The sequence below is a fragment of the Ictalurus furcatus genome, chromosome 14 (genome assembly GCF_023375685.1).
Source record: "Ictalurus furcatus strain D&B chromosome 14, Billie_1.0, whole genome shotgun sequence".
Lineage (NCBI taxonomy): Eukaryota > Metazoa > Chordata > Actinopteri > Siluriformes > Ictaluridae > Ictalurus > Ictalurus furcatus.
This window is the reverse complement of record NC_071268.1, coordinates 5,690,782-5,712,244: the sequence shown is the minus strand read 5'-3', so window position 1 is coordinate 5,712,244 and position 21,463 is coordinate 5,690,782.

The following is a 21,463-nucleotide window of genomic DNA, read 5'->3' as shown; positions in this document are numbered from 1 at the left end:
TGTTATGGTTCTGTACACAGAAAGGCCTGTTTTATCAGATACTCCACTGAATAGGAAAGCGGGATAGTATCATAGTTTATCATCATGGTTTTACATCCTGAATGGCCTGTTTATTGGACATGATATTATTATTGACTTTCGAAATAGTGACTCTCTTTCAATAGTCAGCTTTTGCCCCTGGGTCTATTTTAGTCTCTCGACAAACAACAGAACAAAACCGGAAGCTATCAGTCAACAGGGCTGAAATGGAACTGGAGAGAAAAACACACAAAGATAATAGGACACAACGGACACACACACACACACCCCCACACACACATATATTCCCAGTACAAGCGTCAGTCCTGTAAAAGAGGAAAGGAATCAACAAACAACTCTGTAAACAATAAGCGCTGTCATCATGGGAATGTAAGCATGGGAAACGGAATCATGGGAAACAGAACCTGTTTTTTTTGTTTCACAGGGTTTCCAGGTCCACCAAAATGACTGTGTCATAGAGACTCATTGGGTCCCACACCCTGCTTCAGCATTGTGGCGCATATGCGTGTGTGTGTGTGTGTGTATGTGTGTGTATGTGTGTGTGTGTGTGTGAATCATCCACATTGTACCTCAGCTTCCCCACGTCTTTCTTCTGGCCTTTGTGCTGGTTTGTAATGTTTTCGGGTGGAAGTACTCTGGGTCCTGCTCACGTTGTTGTTCCCACGACCTCTTGCCCTTCTGCTAAACTCTCCGACCGCAGAGGACCTGGCCTTCTACTGCTTTCCTTACTGCACTGCTCCAGCACAGGATACAACACTGCATTCACACACACACACACACACACACACACACAGCTAAATCATAACCACCACACAAGAATGCTGTTTGTTTTTTCTATTTGTATAAGTATTAGTAAGACCAGTATAAATATAGATCAAACCCTGCTGGGAAAGATTAAAATATCGGAACATCAGGAAAAGACTAGAACATTAAACACATTCACTTGGGATAGCTATCTTTGTAACTCATGGTTTAGATATCATACTGCTTTTCCTATCCATTCTTTCAGATTAGAGATGGCACAATACCACTTTTTATTTTCATGATACCGATATCGTATCTCAATCTGATATGGTTATATTTAAAAATATATAACAATATATTTACAAAGTAAAACATCGAACAATGTGTTAATAAGGTGTTTGCAATATAGTACAGGGTGAATTCGATTTTCAGATAACTCGTTTCGTTTCTTTCACACAAAAATCACTTACACTGTAAAGATAATATATCGTCCTGGAATTCCCGTCGCGCTGAATGCTCCGGCATGAACTGCCTGAAGTTCTCAAACTTTGTTTACTGTTGTACGTGTGTTTGTTTTTATTTCTGTTCTGTCTCCTTGTTTTATTATCGGTTGTTAACTAGGTTTAGGGTTAGGGTTAGCTATCAGTCAAGACATCAGTCAACCTGTGTTCTGTGTTAACCCCTTTGATTAGTTTGTCTATTTATTTATTTATTTATTTATTTATTGTATGAAATTGTTTGATATCCATGAGGGCAGAGAATTTTTGCGAATTTTTTTTCACAAAAGATCAAAAGGTCAAACAACAAAGACAATTTTTCACAGCCTTGTTTGCTCATATTTTCCGATCCACCATTTTTTGCAGGCATCAGCCCGATACCGGTACTAGCATTCAGATTGGTGTCATTGCTAGTGTTTATATAGCTTTCTTTTTCGGCTCACGGAAACCACAATAGAAGTAATTTGAACGATTTGTCCTTTTCTTGGAGAGAGATACAAACACAAAGACCTACATTCAAATATATACGCTAACAGATGCGTGGATCTTCCTTTTCCCCCCGCCCAGATGCTCTCTGTGCCCATGCTCTCTGTGTTACCTTTTTCTGTCATGGAAACCCGTGAACTAAATCTGCCACTCAAACATTCCATGTCTAGAAAGCTGATCGTGTAGCAATCAAAGTAGACAGACCGTGATAGCAGGATCACATGAACACAGTTAACATGCAAGTGCACTTTAGTGAAAGCCAATATGTGAATCAGGTGGCGGTGGATCATCCTGCTGTCCTCCCAGCTCCAGCTCTGTGCACAGGCTTCACAGAGTAAGGAGATTATAAATAAATAGTCCTAAAATTTATCGAACAGTATTCACGCTGAAACACATAATGAATACATAATGAAGCCTAAATCGAAGAGCGGACCTGTTGTCTAGGAATCAGGTCAAAAACAGGACCATGGGCAGTGTGGATGGAGATCACAGGTGTGCGAGGTAATCTACCATGACAGAACATCTCGCCTGCCTCCAGCAAAGATGCTGCTACGTCATGATATACAATGGTAGAGCAGGGGAGGGTTTACACTTGTGATTTTTCAACTCTCTACCTCCTTTCCTGCCAAGAGATCCAGAAATGAGAGAACCTTTCAGACCACCAGAGTATGGAGCTAACGTAGGAACTTGATATTTGTCCTCATGTTTAACAAACTGTACACCAGCTTCCTCTTCTTCTTTTACATGCGTAAGCAGAGACATAAAACTTCATAAAACTGTCATATGCTTGAGTGAGTATTAACGTACCACAGCTATCTGAATGTAGGCCTTTTTTTAAAAAAAACAAAACAAAAACAAATATGCAGTGGTGGACAAAGTACTGAGAAATTAGGTCTACTTAAGTACGGTACTGTGTAACAAATCTTTACCTTTATAAATGTGGAAGTATCCAAAAAATTAAATTGAGTTAAAGTAAAAAAAAAAGTTGCTGTTTTTAAATGTACTCCATCCATCCATCCATTTTCTGTACCGCTTATCCTACACAGGGTTGCAGGGAGCCTGAAGCCTATCCCAGGGAACTTGAGGCACAAGCCATGGGACACCCTGGACGGGGTGCCAACCCATCGCAGGGCACAATCTCACACACATTCACAATTTATAAATGCCAATCAGCCTACAACACATGTCTTTGGACTGGGGGAGGAAACCAGAGTACCTGGAGGAAACCCCTGAAGCACAAGGAGAACATGCAATCTCTGTGCACGCAGGCTGGAGGCAGGAATCGAACCCCCGATCTTGTAGATGCGAGGCAAACGTGCTATCTAAACATATCTATGGTTAGATATTACTTATCTAAAATTGTTAGATGCTTTTGTTTTAAAGCAACTGTGCGACGTTTCCTGAAATAATCCTAAGTTTGCAATATTTATGATAAGCTAAAATGTGACTTCAGTCTAACCAATTACATTATCTACTGGAATTGATATCAGATCTAATCGAATCTATTCAAGCAAAAGAAGACACTTCATTCTATACGATTCATTGTTTATTCCAGGATACTGAAATGTTTTACTGAGGTAGGGCCAGGGCCGCTCATCCTCAAGTTCCACACTGCAGTCCAGTGGATTATCTATATCAAACACACACAGATAGCTATAGTGCTAACGACATTGTGTAGCATGAGAAAGTCACAGCCAGTGATGAATTGGAACGAGTTTTAGATTAGATGCTTGACTGAAATGTTTTGATGTTGATGTATAATGTATATATACAGTATCTCACAAAAGTGAGTACACCCCTCACATTTTTGTAAATATTTGATGATATCTTTTCATGTGACAACACTGAAGAAATGACACTTTGCTACAATGTAAAGTAGTGAGTGTACAGCTTGTATGACAGTGTAAATTTGCTGTCCCCTCAAAATAACTCAACACACAGCCATTAATGTCTAAACCGCTGACAACAAAACTGAGTACACCCCTAAGTGAAAATGTCCAAATTGTGCCCAATTAGCCATTTTCCCTCCCTGGTGTCATGTGACTTGTTAGTGTTACAAGGTGTCAGGTGGGAATGAGGAGCAGGTGTGTTAAATTTGGTGTCATCACTCTCACACTCCCTCATACTGGTCACTGGAAGTTCAACATGGCACCTCATGGCAAAGAACTCTCTGAGGATCTGAAAAGAAGAATTGTTGCTCTACATAAAGATGGCCTAGGCTATAAGAAGATTGCTAACACCCTGACACTGAGCTACAGCACGGTGGCCAAGACCATACAGCGGTTTAACAGGACAGGTTCCACTCAGAACAGGCCTCACCATGGTCAACCAAAGATGTAGAGTGCACGTGCTCAGCGTCATATCCAGAGGTAGTCTTTGGGAAATAGACGTACGAGTGCTGCCAGCATTGCTGCAGAGGTTGAAGGGGTGGGGGGTCAGCCGGTCAGTGCTCAGACCATACGCCGCACACTGCACCAGATTGGTCTGCATGGCCGTCGTCCCAGAAGGAAGCCTCTTCTAAAGATGATGCACAAGAAAGCCCGCAAACAGTTTGCTGAAGACAAGCAGACTAAGGACATGGATTACTGGAACCATGTCCTGTGGTCTGATGAGACCAAGATAAACTTATTTGGTTCAGATGGTGTCAAGCGTGTGTGGCGGCAACCAGGTGAGGAGTACAAAGACAAGTGTGTCTTGCCTACAGTCAAGCATGGTGGTGGGAGTGTCATGGTCTGGCGCTGCATGAGTGCTGCCGGCACTAGGGAGCTACAGTTCATTGAGGGAACCATGAATGCCAACATGTACTTCGGAATCCCTTCGGAGACTGAGCCACAGGGCAGTACTCCAGCATGATAACGACCCCAAACACACCTCCAAGACGACCACTGCCTTGCTAAAGAAGCTGAGGGTGAAGGTGATGGACTAAACCCTATTGAGCATCTGTGGGTCATCCTCAAACGGAAGGTGGAGGAGCACAAGGTCTCTAACATCCACCAGCTCTGTGATGTCGTCATGGAGGAGTGGAAGAGGACTCCAGTGGCAACCTGTGAAGCTCTGGTGAACTCCATGCCCAAGAGGGTTAAGGCAGTGCTGGAAAATAATGGTGGCCACACAAAATATTGACACTTTGGGCCCAATTTGGACATTTTCACTTAGGGGTGTACTCACTTTTGTTGCCAACGGTTTAGACATTAATGTCTGTGTGTTGAGTTATTTTGAGGGGACAGCAAATTTACACTGTTACACAAGCTGTACACTCACTACTTTACATTGTAGCAAAGTGTCATTTCTTCAGTGTTGTCACATGAAAAGATATAAACAAATATTTACAAAAATGTGAGGGGGTGTACTCACTTTTGTGAGATACTGTATGTATGTATATATATATATATATATATATATATATATATATATATATATATATACAGTACATCATGTACATTATATCATTGACTGGATGAGAGAAAAGAGACTTTAGTGATTTGTAATGAGTACTTTGAAGGTCAAAATAAAAATGTAAGGCATAAAAAATAGGGTTTTTTATTTCTCCAAATATAATTAAGTAAGCGTGTTATTGAGTAAAGTATAAATATGGCAGAATACTTAATAACAACGAAGTACAATTACTCAAGTGTTGTCCATCCTGTAAATGTGTCATATAGCATCACATTCAACACTTAGACCATCCATCAGACAGCACTTACTGCGTAACCAGTCACTTTAATTGACATGTACAAAAGATCATAATAATAATAATAATAATAATAATAATATCCTCAGTGTTTTCATCGACTCTAATTCAGTTCTCTGTGGATTATGATAAGAACGTCACTTCTAGAAAATCCTTAATAGTGAAACAAAGCTATAAAAAGCCAGGACAGTCGTTATCCATTATCCACTGGAAAGGTGTTAATGTTATGAGCTCCGTTAAAGTAGTAAAGTAATAAAGTAGTGTGTGTGTGTGTGTGTGTGTGTTATGCATGCTCTAGCCATGGAAACCTTGAGCAGTATTACTGCCAGACAATCAGCTTAATGTGTTATTTACTGTACACAAAGCTCGTCGAGAACCTAAAACTTAAAGCTTAAATCTGTCTGTCTGTCTGTATAATATTTGTGTTATTCATAAATATTGTTGTTTACTGTTGTTTCAGGTGTTCACACACTTGCTATGCTTGTACCACCAGAGAATAGCTGTGATAGCACTCATTGCTGGCTAACACCTGATTCTACACCTCTGCCCATGCCAGAGAGACAGAGAGAGTGAGAGAGAGAGAGAGTGTGTGTGTGAGACAGAGAGAGAGAGAAAGAGAGATCTTCACGTCAAACCCCACAGAGAACAAAGCTTGCATGACAAACTTTTTTAACCTCTACACTCTAGATAGATGAAAATCCTGAACATGTTCTTTGGCACAATGTTCTTGACTCCGTCTCTAAGTCCGCTCCAGGCCACACTGCTATTAACCTCAGCTTTGGGAGGAAACTCATATTCAAAATAAAACAGCCCAAGTGGCGTCAGAGAAATTCCAGGTAGTGCTCCCAGTCAGTCAGTCTGCTGCAGGGATGAGCTCTGATCTCCGCTCACTTTCTGTTTGCTGTGATTACCTGATACTGTAAATATACATTTCCCGGACATGAGGGCGAGCCAGAGGGGAAGCGATACAATGGGCTCTTTAATTAGATCAAACCCAGGGAATGTAGCGTGAGGGAAGACACTGATTTCATCATCACAGGCCAAGTCAATTGTGTCTCCAATGTTTTGTCCAAAGCAGAAGATCTCTTGTGTATCTATATGAGAAGATTGTTCACATATTACACATCTTATAAATATATAAAGATTAGCGAGAGGATATCTCCTCAATCCGTCAAAGCCCTGATCTTCTTAACTAGCCATTTGTCTCTGATCGTAATGCTGTGTCTGGGAGGAATATGCGCACGTCTACCTCTTGAGTCCAATTACATTTCCTTTGTTCCTCACCTAGCACTACTGAATATTTCATCCCCATGGGTTGGATCTGGTGCTGACAGCAGGCCAAGGATTGTCTTTCCAAAGCCAGAGAGCTGCATGCCACAGACCAAGGTCATCCATGTGTACAGGGTGCAGTACAAAGGTTGTGTGAGGTTGTTCCTGCTTTGCATTAGATGACCAGATCGGCAGGCGAAGGTTGTTTTGCATGAATGTGGAAATTCATAGAATACAAGAACATCCATCCATCTAGTTTCTGTACCGCTTACCCTATACTGGGTCACAAAGGAGCCTGGAGCCTATCCCAGGGGACTTGGGGCACAAGGTGGGGGACACCCTAAACGGCGAGTCAACCCAACACAGGGCACAATCACATACACTCTGGACAATTTGGAAATGCCAGTCAGTCTACAGTGCATGTTTTTGGACTGGGAAATATTTTTCTCTATGAAGTAGTATGAGCAGCAGCTTTTGGCTGGCTTCATGTGTATTGGTGGAAGCATGTGTTAGCCTTCACCCTCCCAGGTCGGTAGATGCTGTGTGACACAGGAGTACTGGCTAGTTGGTAAACTATAATATATTTTTTTAAATGAACTAATTGGTGAAAGTAAGAAGAAAGACTAGATAGACATATGGTTTTTACGCTGGCACAGAGCTTTATGTTAAATAACAGCCAGAGTCAGATTTCTCTGAGAAGTTTATAGCAGACTTACTGTAAGTGTACAGTGAAAACTGCATTAGAGATTAGTTCAGACTCAGTCAACAAGAGTGCATTCAAAAGCGAGGGAAGGCTTGCATCACCATTTTCCCACATTATTTATACTGACGTTGATATAAACCACTATAAGCTACTCACTTCTCCCTCATATTGTCTGTGTGTATTATAGGCTTTAGTATGTTGTGGTTTCTTATTTCCAGTGGCTGCTCTTCAGGCACTAAAAGCCTTGAGTGGAGAAATCACAGCAAGGGTGTGGCAGAGAAAAAGAGCGTGCGTTTTACTTCAAAGCGCAATTAGGCTGTCAGACATGATTATTGGTTTATGTAAGAAAGACTTTCGTAATATAAAACATATGATTTGCAGATATATAGCAGAGTCAGTATATTATAGTCACGTGAAAAAAATACTTTTTATTTATTTATTTATTTTTTACATATTTGGTCAAGCAAACATTTGATCCTCTTTGAAACAGTGCCTATTGCTAAAGGTGATGCACTCTGTCAAATGACACGTAAAATTTTAATTTTGTAGTGATTTTCACAATTTAAATTAGGAAAAAAAAAAATACAGATCAGTCACAAGGAAAAAGTAAGGACACCCCTACATTTATAGTTGCAATCAAAATGATTCAACCCCGATTGCAAATCAGGTTTATTGCCGAAAATGAGAGACTTTCAGCTACTTGCAATGAACAAATCAAGCAAAAGCAGTTGAAATAGTTCAACACAATGAAGGATTCAAGGGGTTTCCCCAAATTCAACTGAAAAATTTCAAAATTATTCCAACCCCTTCATGGCAAGCATTTTTAGTACTTAGTAGAGCACCTTTTGCTGTTATGACCTGCTGCAAATGAGATGCAGAGCTTCTGGCAGCGTTCCTGAGGAATCTTCTCCCACTCCTCATGAGCAAACCCTCCAGTTCAGTAATGTTCTTGGGTTTGCGTGCTGCAACCGCCTTCTTCAAATCCCACCAGAGATTTTCGATGGGGTTGAAGTCAGGTGACTGTGATGGACCTGTAGAATCTTCCAGGACTTCTTCTGCAACCAAGCCTTGGTGGAATTTGAGGTATGCTTGGGATCATTGTCCTGTTGGAAGGTTCAATGATGCCCAAGCTTCAGCTTCCTCACAGACGGCATGAGGTTCTCTCCTAGGATTTCCTGATACTTCAATGAATCCATCTCGCCTTCCACACGCTGCAGGTTTCAAAGCAGCCCCAGAGCAACACCGAGCCTCCACCATGCTTGACTGCAGACAGAGTGTTCTTTCTTCATTCTTCTTCCTCCAGACATACCACTGATCCATCGTGCTGAAAAGTTCCAGTTTTGTTTCATCGTTCCACAGAACAGAATCCCAAAACTTCTGTGGCTTATTTATATGATTTTGAGTGACTTTTCTTGTGCCTTTGGGTGAGTAGGGGTGACTGTCTTGGAGTTCTGGCATGGAAGCCTCCCACGTTTAGTACACACCTTACTGTGCTCACTGAAACCTCAGTGCCTGTTACCATCAAGTCTTGCTGCAGGTCTTTTGCAGTCACTCGAGGGTTTTTCACAACCTACCTTCTCACAAATCTGGTTGCAACCGTTGATAGCTTCCTGTTTCTGCCCCGTCCAGGTATTTCATAGATTTTCTGACCCTAGCCAGTTCAGGTCATGCAGGTTTTACAGCACAAATATGCAAAACAGGTGTTCCAGCTCAAACATACCTGGTGCACATAATGAAGCCATTGATTAGTTACATCAGGTGTGCTTGAGACAACACCAGTTTTGCATATTTGTGCTGTTGTGAGGGATTCTATTCAGGGGGTTGAATAATTTTGAAACTGGAGAAATCATTATAAGTTGCATTTTCAGTTGAATTTGGGGAAACAACTTGAAGCATTCGTCGTGTTGAACTATTTCAATTGCTTTTGTTTGATTTGTTCATTGCAAACAGCTGAAAGTCTGTAAATTCTGACAATAAACCTGATTTGCAATGGAGGGTGAATCATTTTGATTGCAACTATATCACACCTTCAAATCTAGTTATCAGAACCTGCTTAGGGAGTACAGATGGAACCTGCCTTATTTATACCTCTCTCATATCTAGTGTCTGGTGTTCCCTTTGTGTCTGGAAGTATCCAAAAAAAAAAAAATATATATATATATATATATATATATATATATATATATATATATATTAAAAGTTGCTGTTTTTAAATGTACTCCATCCATCCATCCATTTTCTGTACCTCTTATCCTACACAGGGTTGCAGGGAGCCTGAAGCCTATCCCAGGGAACTTGAGGCACAAGGCATGGGACACCCTGGACGGGGTGCCAACCCATCGCAGGGCACAATCACACACACTTTCACAATTTATAAATGCCAATCAGCCTACAACATGTCTTTGGACTGGGGGAGGAAACCAGAGTACCTGGAGGAAACCCCTGAAGCACAAGGAGAACATGCAATCTCTGTGCACACAGGCTGGAGGCAGGAATCGAACCCCCGATCTTGTAAATGCGAGGCAAACGTGCTATCTAAACATATCTATGTTTGGATATTTCTTATCTAAAATTGTTAGATGCTTTTGTTTTAAAGCAACTGTGCGACGTTTCCTGAAACCACCATAAGTTTGCGATATTTATGATTAGCTAAAATGTGACTTCAGTCTAACCAATTACATTATCTACTGGAATTGATATCAGATCTAATCGAATCTATTCAGGCAAAAGAAGACACTTCATTCTATACGATTCATTGTTAGTGATTGTTATACGATAAAGTTGTTAGCCTGGACTCTCAAATCTCAGTTGGCGTGCCCCAATGCTCCCCCTAAACCGGGATTTTAGCCTGTACTAACCTGGTCGCAGATTTGCAGTAACAAGGACTTAACGCAATCTACTAGAGACAATAATTTCAGAAAAAAAGTCAGAATATAATCAAGTCTAATATTAATTAACATTGAACCAGGTATGAAAGCATCCAAATCCAATACTACTATTTACAATAATAAGTCATTCAGCATTACATTACAGTCTAATTCAAAACATAATAGCACAACATAAGAAACTCAAAACATAATACAACATAAGAAAGTCACACTTGCATACCTGGTAGAGAAAAACTACACACAGCAATCATGAGGGAGATCTGTCTACAGATTCCCTGAGTCTTTGGCCAGCTCTCCCCTAAATACCCAGATGCTCTCTGGTCCACCAAATGGTGCTGTTTGTGATTATAATTTGATGTCCGTGGAAGGATGTGCCTTATTTACATACAGGAGGTCATTTTAGTGAGGGACCCTGGGAGGGTATGCCTTTAACGGCATGCAATATTTTTTATTTGAACCGCTGTTGAGGGAATGCGATCATATTTTCCAGTTGCACTGAGACCTTTTGTATAATACAGTCAACCTGTATAGTCGACCTTGGGTGTGTTTAAGGTGATGTCAATACAGAGAAAGAGAAGGGTATGGGGAGAGAGGACGTGAGGATCTTCCAGGCTCCGCTCAGCATGATGTGCTATCTGAGGTGAGGATGCTAATTCTGTGAGAGAGAGATCGAGTGTTCATTCTCGTAGTAGTCCTTTGTCCTCAGAGTGTAGTTCTGTCTAGGTTCAGACATCTTAGCACCAGGCTTACAGAGAATTAAAACCAGAATAGACAAAACAATGGATCGGCTTGGTAATTAAACAGACTCTATGGCAACTGAACGTATTACTTCGCAAAGACCTTGTGCATGAGCCGTCTCTTAAGTAGTGTTTTGTGATTGTCAGCGTGATTGGGAACAAGTGTGTGTGCTTAGTCGTCAGGAGAAGGCTGTGTGTTCCATTGGGAGTTGTAATCGTCAGCCATGTTTGTAGTTCGTGGTGCATTCTGGGAAATGGAGTCGCTAGTTTGCCATGACATGACACCTTGCTAGTGTAACAACTCTATAAAAACACAGTCGTTATCCATTATCCACTGGAAAGGTGTTAATGGCATGAGCTCCGTTAAAGTAGTAAAGTAATAAAGTAGTGTGTGTGTTTGTGTGTGTGTGTGTTATGCGTGCTCTAGCCATGGAAACCTTGAGCAGTATTACTGCCAGACAATCAGCTTAATGCCTTATTTTTATATATATTTGTGTTATTAATAAATATTGTTGTTTACTGTTGTTTCAGGTGTTCACACACTTGCTATGCTTGTACCACCAGAGAATAGCTGTGATAGCACTCATTGCTGGCTAACACCTGATTCTACACCTCTGCCCATGCCAGAGAGGCAGAGAGTGTGTGTGAGAGAGAGAGTGTGTGTGTGTGTGTGTTTGAGAGAGAGAGACATTGAGACAGTCACGTCAAACCCCACAGAGAACAAAGCTTGCATGACAAATTGTTTAACCTCTACACTGTAGATAGATGAAAATCCTGAACATGTTCTTTGGCACAATGTTCTTGACTCCGTCTCTAAGTCCGCTCCAGGCCACACTGCTATTAACCTCAGCTTTGGGAGGAAACTCATATTCAAAATAAAACTTTGCATGCATCTTTGCATCATAGGAGGAAATTGCATATGTATATGTTCATTGCCAAGGCACTTCTAGGTAAATTGCCCACTTATATTTTGAATCTCTTAACTTTTTATACAAATAGTTATTGTACTGGATCCCAATCACACTTTCGATTAAAAGTCCCAAAGGTATACTTAGAATTTGGCAAATATGCTTTTTCTTTTTATCCTCCCTGGGCCTGGAACGATCTGCAAAATGTAATTAACCTAGAGATATTGCCACCGCTATATATATATATATATATATATATATATATATATATATCCTTTTTGACATTTTAGTTCAGCATAATCGTTTATAGAAACAATATAATTTATTTGTAACAGATTAATTTGTATCAACACAGGAATTATTTTATGCTTGAGATTCATTTATTTTTTCACTTCTTAACCTTTTGAAAACATGTACAACACATACTTTTAAAACATTTTCTAACAGTCTGGTGAATTGCATAGAACAGCAATACAAAAATGTCATCAACCATTTTGTGTGTGTGTGTGTGTGTGTGTGTGTTTGTGTGTGTGTGTGTTCCTTACTGTGAACAGTTGGGACAAACAACCTGTTTCTGACTGTTCATTGCCCAGCCAGGTATATTGCACACAGGTATTCTTCATTTCTCACACCTATTACTGACTTTGCGGTGGGTGAACTTGGGCAGATCTGACTCCTCTTTCTTTTTGGTTGGTCTTTTCTGCTTCTAGCCTGTGGCTGAGTTATGGCTTTTGTTACTCCACACCTTCCCATCGCTTCAATGATCGGGTTCGCAGTTGTGGGAAGCCTTGTAGTCGACTCATCATGTGTGGAGTAACAAGCACCTTCGAGAGCTCACTGAGGAAGAGCCATCATGCATTTGTGATGCCACTGTGGAATTTAGGGTACTGAGCTGTGAAAAAGATGTAGGCATTCAGGGAGGAGGCATTCAATGTCAAGGAGGTTGTACCATAGCACCATTGGCCACCTCTGTGTTTGGCGCTTGCAGGTGTAGGTGCCAACCATCTGGTCCATGGTGTCTACACCTCCTTTAGTCTTATTGTAGATGTGATTACTTCAGGTTTTTTCATTCTGTTACTTTCATCCACCACTTTGTTGTGGTGCACTGCGCTTAGGAGCACGACAGCCATTCCTTTTTTCTCACATAGCTGACCATGGTAAGGCTGCCACTGAATCCAAACTCTGTGCTGTGAAGCTCTCAAGATAATGGCTCATACTTTCACTAAATAGTCATGAATGACACACACACACACACACACACACACACACACGCACACACACACACACACGAATGTGCAAGTATGTTGTTGAAATACTGTATATCAACCTGTTGACATTCCATTAGAAAATCATGTGGGTCTTTTTTGATCCACTTATGGAAGAGTGGGGTAGTAATACAAAAGCTTTTTTTTTAATCAGTAAAAGGTGTAAATAAATAAATAAATAAATAAATAAATAAATAAATGTCATGACATCAAAAACTCGATTTTTGAGGAATACCCAAGATATGAAATTATACAAACATTTTATTTAAAAGATATTACACACAAATGACCTCACCGGGTCATTTTAGACCCACTCATGCATCTAAGGGTTAAAAAGGATAAACCAACATGAAGACCAGAGAGCTGTCTATGGGAGAAAAGGAAGTCATTTTGAATCTGAGAAGAGAGGAAAAGTCAATCAGAGGCATTGCACAAGCATTGGGCATAGTCAACACGACAATCTGGAACGTCCTGAAAAAGACAGAAACCACTGGTATACTAACAACCAGACTTGGAATAGGAAAACAACAGCAGTCGATGACAGAGATATTGTGAGAGCTGTGAAGAAAAACCCCAAATCAACAGTCAGTGACATCACCAACAACCTTCAAATGGCAGGGGTGAAGGTGTCACAATCCACCATTCAAAGAAGACTTCGAGAGCAGAAATATAGAGGCCATACCACAAAATGCAAACCCCTCATCAGCAGTAAGAATCAGATGGCCAGATTGGAATTCACAAAGAAATACAGAGATAAATACAGAGAAAAGAAAGTTCTATAAACAAGATGAACCTCTACCAGAGTGATGAAGGCCAAAGTGTGGAGAAAGAAAGGATCTGCTCATGATCCAAAACATGCGAGCTCATCAATGAAACATGGTGGAGGTCGTGTCATGGCTTGGGTTTGTATGGCTGCTTCTGGAACAGGCTCACGAATCTTTATTGATGATGAAAATCATCATGGTAGCAGTAGAACGAATTCAGAAGTCTGCCAATTTACAGAGAAATACAGAGCAGCAAGACAATGACCCAAAAAGCACAGCCTGTATTGGACAAAGGGGAAACAAGTGGAAGGTTTTAGACTGGCCAAGTCAATCACCAGACCTTAACCCAGTCGAACAGCATTTCACCTCCTGAAGAGGAGACTGAAGGGAGAAACCCCTCAAAACAAACAACAACTGAAAGAAGCTGCGGTAGAAGCCTGGAAAAACATCACAAAAGAAAAACGCAACAGTTCGGTGATGTCACTGGATCACCGGTTTGATGCAGGTATTCCAATACTTCTGCTCACCTAAAATATATGTGGTCTTCCACCAAAGGTGCCATGTTCTAAGTTTAGTTAAAACATCTAGATGTAAATATCAGGAAATGAAAGCTGAAATTCTGATCTATCATCTCGTATTCATCTTTGGTTCTCAAACCCAAATGCATTCCGTGTATATCGAAAACAAAAGAATTGGTCTTGCCGTTTCAATACTTTCAGAGAGGGCTGTATGTTGATTTTGCCCCATGTCACAGTTGAATTTGAAATCTCTATTGTCCATGACAACACTATTGTAGGTTTTAGTCTAGCGAAATCAATTTAGATTCCATTGCACTCTGTAAATATTAAGCTGCTAATTAAAAAAAAAAAAGGAAAAACTTACTTTGAAGTTACCTTTAATGCAAGTAGACGAAATATTATTATAACTCCCTGAAAGGGACCTGATCGTCAAAATGAAAGTTCTCACGCTTCACAAACAAGCTGAATAACCTAAAATGATTTTGCCTGGAGGGTTTTGTTTTTAATTCTCTGATTCTGGTCGAGGGTTGAATCTGCTCTGACAGGATCAGATCACCAGCCTGGTGTCCTGTTACTAATCTATTAATCCACTTGGCAGATGGTCTTTTCCATCTCTAGCCTTACATAACCCATCTCCAAGCACTCAAACTGTGCAAACACAAATGAAGTGGTCCCTTCTATAATTCAGCCAACTCTAATAAATAGTAGTTAAGAGAAGATTTTAGGGAAATGTACAATACTCATGTCAGTAACTTCTTCGATTTCAGGAGGGTTTTGGCAGTTGTCTTAATCAAATATCTCCTGGGGCAAAGGTATAAATCTACAGTGTCCTCCAGAATTATTGGCGGCATTCATGAAAATAAATAAAAATGACTTGATATTTGTGCTCAAACATACAAGGAGTTTGCATGGTTTTATTTCAACCTGATTCGAAATTATTGGCACCCTCACAATTATACAAATATTTCTGTGACGCCTACCCTGAAGAGAATAAAACTTCTTTTCCCCTTATAAAACCCCTTTAGGTCACCAAACATGCTGATGGCGTACATGACCAACATTTTTATATTTGACTCATCTGACCACAGATGCCAAGTGACCGCATTATGTGATAAGCTCTCAGGGAGAGTAATGGCTGTCAAATAGGTTTTAAATGTATGCATCTCATATTTATATGCTAGGGAAACAGGACATGGTTGAAAGCAACAACAACAGCAATGACAAGAATACGTTTTTCAAGAAGGACAATTTGTTTTCATTTGTTTGAAATATTCCTTTGGGGTGTCAATAAATAGCTAACTGTCCCATGTGAGGAAGGAGTAGAAGCTGCCTTTGAGAGGAAGAGGCTGAAGTACTCAGATCTTGTCACTTGGTGTAAGGAGGCCGGCTGGAGAACCATCATCAACCAGGTAGAAGTAGGATGCCGTAGCTTTGTAGAAACATAAACTGCTCCCCTCCTGAAGGATATGGGAGTAAATGGAGCAAATCAGCGGAAGGCTCTGAAAGACCTGGCTGAAGAGAGCAGGTGTGAGTATTTGCTTCTATGTTGAATTTTAAGTGTCTTTGGGTAATATAGGCTAAATTTGGGCCAGCAGTAGCCTTTGGCTCTGTGCGAGGAGAAAGGAGAAAAGTTGGGGTAGAGACATCTAACCCAAGGTCTACTTCCAGGGGGTGGCAGGGAGATCCCTGCCACTGCTCTGCCACCAGGAGACATTCTGAGGTTAAAGGAGCAAAACATTGTTGAGCGTTGGTACCCGGCTGACGACCCTGCATGGAACCATATGGATGGAACCATACTATGCCATATGGAACCAGTGGCACTGAGCATGCTTTAATGGCACCAGTAGGGCTTATCACAGCCTTAGTCACTGGGAAGGTCTGTATGGCTCTGGTTGTGTTAGGCAAGCATGCCTGAGTAGTATTAGGTGTAACAGGAGGAAACCATATGGAACCAGTGGCAGCAGATCCCAGTCCTGTGACGGGTATAATAACACACAAACTGTCATTTTCAACACAAAATCCCTCTCCCTCTCTCTCTCTCTCTCTCACACACACGAGACTCGTGACCTCATTATCACGAGACTTGTGACCTCATTAAGTGATATAAACTGATTATTAAAGCTACATATATTCATTAACATTTAACAGTAACAGAGGAACACCACAGAATGTAACAAAGTAAAAGTACATTTCTGTGATTAAAAATGAACTTGAGTAAGAGTATAAGTATGGCCAGTTAAACCTACTCTTAAAAGTACATTGTTTTTCAAAAAGTTACTCAAGTAAATGTAATGAAGTAAATGTAGCATTTTACTACCCGCTTCTGTCCATGAGGTCACAGAGGAACCCAGGGTAACTTCTAAGCAGCTAAAGGCCTCTCTCACATTGACTAATGCTAATGTTCATGAGTCCACCATCAGGAGAACACTGAACAACAATGATGTGCATGGCAGGGTTTACAAGGAGAAAGCCGCTGCTCTCCAAAAAGAACATCGCTGACCATCTACAGTTTGCTAAAGATCACATGGACAAGCCAAAAGGTTATAGTAAAAATGTTTTGTGGACGGATGAGACCAAAATAGACATTTTTGGTTTAAATGAGAGGTGTTATGTTTGGAGAAAGGAAAACACTGCAAAACAAGCATAAGAACCTTATCCTATCTGTGAAACATGCTGGTGGTAGTGTCATGGTTTGGGCCTGTTTTGGTGCCAGGACGATCATTGATGGAACAATGAATTCTGAATGATACCAGTGAACTCTAAAGGAAGATGTCAGGATATCTATCCATGAACTGAATCTCAAGAGAAAGTGTGTCATGCAGCAAGACAACGACACTAAGCTAACAAGTCATTTTACCGGAGAACGGTTAGAGAAGAATAAAGGTAATGTTTTGGAATGGCCAAGTCAAAGTCCTTACCTTAATCCAATAGAAATGTTGTGGAAGGACCTGAAAGCAAGCAGTTCATGTGAAGAAACCCACCGACATCCCAGAGTTGAAGCTGTTCTGTACTGAGGAACGGGCTAAAATTCCTCCAAGCCGATGTGCAGGACTGATCAACAGTTATTGGAAACATTTATATGCAGTTATTGCTGCACAAGGGGCTCACACCAGATACTGAAAGCAAAGGTTCACATACTTTTACAACTCACAGATATGAAATATTGGATCATTTTCCTCAGTAAATAAATAAATGACCACGTATAATATTTTATCTAATTTGTTTAATTGAGTTCTCTTTAGCTACTTTTTAAAGCAGAAATTAAGCAAATTCTTTCAAGCACCACTGTACATGGTTTATAAGGGTTTTCTTCAGAGACTGTACAGTATATTAGATTATTAGACTGCTGCACAGTCTGATTTTCTGATTCTTTATTTTATATGGAATGACTAGACGATATAATGCCATTTTTTAAACTTCTGTGTATCTTTTCATTTTTCTTTTATTAAATATTAGGGCTGGGAGGCGATCCCAGAATGAATCGAGTCCTCATTTCCACGCATTGGGAAGCGAGCTTTGGACTCGGTTCCACACAATGTCATTGTAATTTAATTCGTTTCAATTCAATTCTATTCAATTTTATTTGTACAGCACTTTTAACAATGAACGTTGTCTCAGAGCAGCTTTACAGAAATATATAAACACAGGATGGAGATTTGAAGTGTGTGAATTTATCCTTATTGTGCGAGTCGGTGGAGACGGTGGTGAGGGAAAAACTCCCTAAGATGATACGAGGAAGAAACCTTGAGAGGAACCAGACTCAGAAGGGAACCCGTCCTCATCTGGGTAACGACGGATAGCGTGAAAGTAAAAGAAAGTTCGTTATGGTTTTAACATGAAGTCTGTTTGTTGAACTAGTGCACTGTTCACTAGAGGAGACCTGAGTGCAAAACTGCATGTGGTAATTGCAGTCCCAAGGCCATTGCAGCAACCGTAGTCCCAGCAACCACAGCGAGAACGTCCATGTGGAATTGAGGTCCAAAAGCATTTCCATGGTACGTCAAGCGGTACCATACTAATCAATCTTTGTAGCCTCCAGTTGAGATTTCAAACAAACTTCTTTCACGTTGTCATGATGGGGTATTGTTTGTAGAATTTCGAGGAAAATAATTCATTGAATCCATTTTGAAATAAGGCTGTAACATAACGAAATGTGGGAAAAGTGAAACGCCGTGAATACTTTCCGGATGCACTGTAAGAGAAAGCTCTTCCCCCTGCTATAGCCTTCATTATTCGAGGTACAATAACCATGTAAGATGGTGATAATCCTATTCAGGCACACCTGATTCAATTCATCTGTTTATTGACAGGTTTAATGGATGTGTTTGAGCAGGGAAATCACCAAACTGTGCTGGAGACCAGCCCTCCAGGTCCAGAACTGAAAAAGCCTGATACAGACCAAGTCATCACCTTATGTGGTACTACTACATAGCTGAACCTACCATATATGCTACAAAAATCCTCTTATTTGTCAGATTTATCGTCTGAGACATTAATTGACTGGTGTTAGCTTGTCGATTTCTCTAAACAATAGTGTTTCATTGCCCATTTCCATGAGTGATGTTTGAACACAGGTTAGGTTATGCTAGTCTGGATATGTTTTATATATTTATATGGCTACATATACAGTTCCCTCCACTTATATTGGCACTCTTGGTAAATATGAGCAAAGAAGGCTGTGAAAAATTGTCTTTATTGTTTAACCTTTCGAGCTTATGTTTAAAAAAAAAAAAAAAAAAAACCCACAAAAATACTCTGCTCTCATGGATATCAAATTGCAAACAAAACACAAATTTATTTTTTTTTAATCTTTGTTAAGTATAGGTGTGTAACAATTATTGGCACCCTTTTAGTCAATACTTTGTGCTACCTCCCTGTGCCAAGATAACAGCTCTGAGTCTTCTCCTATAATATCGCTTTGCTTGTATTTTCTCATTTGTAAGTCGCTTTGGATAAATGTAAATGTATAATGCCTGATGAGGTTGGAGAATACATGGCAAGGGATCTGAGACCGTACAGTACGTATTCCTCCATACTGAATCTCTCCAGATCCTTCAAATTTCGAGGTCCACGCTGGTGGACTCTCCTCTTCAGTTCACCACACAGGTTTTCTATGGGGTTCAGGTCAGGGGACTGGGATGGTCATGGCAGGACCTTGATTTTGTGGTCAGTAAACCATTTTTGTGTTGATTTAGATGAATGTTTTGGATCATTGTCCTGCTGGAAGATCCAACCACCGCCCATTTGAAGCTTTCTGGCAGAGGCAGTCAGGTTTTCATTTAATCAATTCATCCATCCATCTTCAACCGCTTACTCCTTTTCAGGGTCGCGGGGGAACCTGGAGCCTATCCCAGGGAGCATCGGGCACAAGGCGGGGTACACCCTGTACAGGGTGCCAGTCCATCGCAGGGCACACGATCACACACACATTCACACACCCATTCATACACTATGGACACTTTAGACACGCCAATCAGCCTACCATGCATGTCTTTGGACTGGGGGAGGAAACCGGAGTACCCGGAGGAAACCCCGACCCTGGCGGTGTGAGGCGAACGTGCTAACCACTAAGCCACCGTGCGCCCCTGGGTTTCATTTAATATCTGGACAAAATGTCCAGGTCCTCTGGCAGAAAAACAGCCCCAAAACATTAAAGAGCCACCACCATATTTAACCCTGGGCATGAGGTACTTTTCCATATGGCTACCTCTCTGTGTGCTCCAAAACCACCTCTGGTGTTTATTACCAAAAAGATCTATTTTGGTTTCATCTGACCATACAATCCGATCCCATTTGAAGTTTTTTGGATGAGAGTAGAGGCTTTTTTCTTGAAACCCTTCCAAACAACTTGTGGTGATGTCAGTGACTTCGGATTGTAGTTTTGGAGACTTTCTGACTCCAAGACACAACTAACTTCTGCAGTTCGCCAACTGTGATCCTTGGAGATTTTTTGGCCACTCGAACCGTCCTCTTCACAGTGCGTTGAGACAATATAGACACATGTTCAATTCCAGGTTGATTCATAACATTTCCAGTGGACTGGAACTTCTTAACTCATGCAATCGACTCCCATCACTTGGAATCAGAATCGAGAAAATTACTGTGTGGAATCGACTCTTGGAATCGACTCCCATCACTTGGAATCGGAATTGAGAAAAGTACAGTGTGGAATCGACTCTTGGAACCGACTCCCATCACTTGGAGTCAAAATCGAGAAAATTACTGTGTGGAATCGACTTCCACCACTTGGAATCGGAATTGAGAAAAATACTGTGTGGAATCGACTCCCACCACTTGGAATCGGAATTGAGAAAAATACTGTGTGGAATCGACTCCCACCACTTGGAATCGGAATCGAGAAAAATTCTGTGTGGAATCGACTCTTGGAACCGACTCCCGTCACTTGGAGTCAGAATCGAGAAAAAATTACCGTGTGGAATCGACTCTTGGAATCGACTCCCATCACTTGGAATCGGAATTGAGAAAAGTACAGTGTGGAATCGACTCTTGGAACCGACTCCCGTCACTTGGAGTCAAAATAGAGAAAATTACTGTGTGGAATCGACTCCCACCACTTGGAATCGGAATCGAGAAAAATACGGTGTGGAATCGACTCTTGGAACCGACTCCAAGCACTTGAAGTCCAAATCGTGGAAATTACCGTGAGGAATCGACTCTTGAATCCGACTCCCGTCACTTGGAGTCAGAATCGAGAAAAAATTACCGTGTGGAATCGATTCTTGAAACCGACTCCCATCACTTGGAATGATACTCGGACTCGATTCCAAAATTTCTGGAATTGAACATTTCTATTAAATATACAGGACACTTCAATCTATAAAATGCCTACACAAAGGAAATGTTATAATGTACATATTAAATATTAAAATACTGCAGCATTAAACATGAAAGGATTTGAGATTCGGAAATATAATAGCGTCGTAGTCATACACT